We start from the raw sequence: 2,105 nt of genomic DNA, 5'->3' as shown, positions 1-2,105 counted from the left end.
GGGCTCCGCCGCCTGACGGGCCCCGCGTCGGGGGCTGCTCCGCGGCCTGCCCCGGCGGACCGCGCTCAGGCGGCCCCGGGCCGCGGCCTGGCGCCTGCCGGGGCGGGCGCAGCGGCTCACCCTGCCCGCCGGGCGCGGCCGGGAGCCGGGCCGCGGGGCGGGAGAGCCGGGCTCGCTCGGGCCGCTCTGGGGCAGCGGTTCCCTTCTCGCTCCTCGCTGACGGTGCCGCGCCGGGCTGCGGTGCTGCCGCGGGGGAGAGGCCGCCCCGGCAGCGCTTTGCTCCAGCGAGTTCTGCTCAGGGACTGTTAACGGCCCGGGAGAACGTTGGGGGCAAAAAGCGCTCCCTGTAGCGTCTGGGAGAGAAGGCGCGGGAGGAAACGGAGCCTCGCGTGGGGGGGGTATGGGGACGCTGGGGCAAGAAGGGTGGGACGGCAGCGACAGTAGGAAAGGTCCGTCGCACAGGGAAACCAACTGAACAGCTAGAACTTCCTGCTAAAAGCTCAAACGTCAGCCCTTGACTGCCACTGGAGCAGGAGTTCAAAGCTAGTACGAAAACCAAGCATACAGAGATGGAATTGTGGGCTCTTTTTCTCCCTGTTTTGCAGCATGAACGGGACAGACTTGCAAGCAGTTGAAGAAAAACTGGCATGGGAGAGAAAACGTCCCGTTTACAGGACGGCATACTCTGTGAATGGAACTTTATTTCATGAGCTCATGAAGAAACACAACAAACACACACGACAAACAGGGCTCAGTCCCCTTTGCCCGGACTAGTCTATTACGTGAATTCACTTATTCACCACTCAAGCCTTGAGGTTTCATAACTTACAACCCGCGACTCTTAATTCGTGCACTTACAAGCAAACAAAAAAGAATTCATTCCCTAGCCGACGGTGAGACTGCTCATCCTTCCTCCTCCGTCACGGTGCGGGCATCCCCCGTATCACTCTGGGAAGCACGAAAGCGTCAGCAGTCCAGCTGCTGTTGGATCCGCTTCAAAGGCTTTTTGGGTAAGCTGATGTTTTAAACCCTCCAGCTAGGAAGCTTGGTCTCTCCCATTTCCAAACGGCAGCAGATTCTGACAGAATGTCATACCAGTGATGTCCAACAGTTTGTTCAATTTCGGTTGTGATTCTGACAATCCAGTCAGTATCGTGTTTGATAACAATAGTCACTTGGTTTCGGTATGTAATAGCTGTTTCACAGCTGGTGATTGAGGATTCCAGTTCTTCAATTTGAGAGTATACAGTGTCCCGTATTGGTCCTAAGGGTACGGACCACGTTGTAGGCAAGAATTCCACCAGCGTTGATACGAGGTTTGCTTTATGGTTTCTATAAAGTTGTCCACAAGTTTTAGTGCTGTGACGTTTCAGAGAGGGACAAGGACCGGTTTCGTCTTCAGATAGGCACGATGATTGATCATCAGTCAACTAAAATTTCTATAAAGGATTCTAATGATGTTTCCCATAAAGATACGCAAATATATATATTCCCATAAATATATGTATGACCTGTTTGGCCAAAGAAACCATGATTGCGGCTGCCATAAGGAGCAAGTGGTGGGTTCTCGGCAGATTAATTCACTTGGTATTCTGTAGGAAGCCATAATCAAAGTAAAGGTAGTTATAGAATTTTGGTTTCCTAGGGGATCCTGATTGGTTTGAGTCATCTAACTTGGGTCCAAGCCTTCCTGGTTTACCTAAACAACCAGATCCAGCACATACCAACCCTTTTACAGGAAATAATTACATGATTAAGATTTATTTGTAGATTATACTGCCCTATTGACACAACTACCTGGGTAATACTGGATATGCGGAGAAAGGGCATTCAAGTATTTACCCGCAACCTGAGCTGAAAAGTGTATGCTAGGTGCATTAATACCATCCGCACAGGTTAGAACCAGTATCTATTCTGCCTCTGTAGCTCTTAGCTACCGGTATATATGAGAAAAAGCGTTACAACCCTCTGATAGAGTGTGGCACTGAGTTCCACCTGCCTGTAAGAGCTTTTATCCCATGGTTAGGAGTTGTTGAACTACAAAGAGCTATTGCAAATGTGTCAATAGAATTAGAAAAAAGCCACTAATGAAACTGCGGATAGTA

The sequence above is a fragment of the Aptenodytes patagonicus genome, chromosome 14, assembly GCF_965638725.1.
Source record: "Aptenodytes patagonicus chromosome 14, bAptPat1.pri.cur, whole genome shotgun sequence".
NCBI classification, from domain to species: Eukaryota; Metazoa; Chordata; class Aves; order Sphenisciformes; family Spheniscidae; genus Aptenodytes; species Aptenodytes patagonicus.
This window is presented reverse-complemented; position numbering follows the sequence as displayed.